Below are 309 nucleotides of genomic sequence, written 5' to 3' on the forward strand. Positions count from 1 at the left end.
GTGCCACCACCTTTGCAAATACCACAACCGTCACGAGAGGTGCACAAACATCCAAATGCACATGATCAGGTTAATGTATCTATACCACCATTTAATGGCCGTTTTAAACCTGCTTTATATGTTGAATGGGAGTTCGACATAAAAAATATATTTGCTTCCCATAATTTCAATGAACATAAAAAGGTTAAGGTTGCGGTTGGTTCTTTCACTGGTTATGCTTTGGTTTGGTGGAGTGAATATTGTCGGTTACACCCTGATTATATACCTACTACTTGGGATGATTTGAAACTTGCCATGCGACATACTTTC

The sequence above is a fragment of the Triticum dicoccoides genome, chromosome 3B, assembly GCF_002162155.2.
Source record: "Triticum dicoccoides isolate Atlit2015 ecotype Zavitan chromosome 3B, WEW_v2.0, whole genome shotgun sequence".
Lineage (NCBI taxonomy): Eukaryota > Viridiplantae > Streptophyta > Magnoliopsida > Poales > Poaceae > Triticum > Triticum dicoccoides.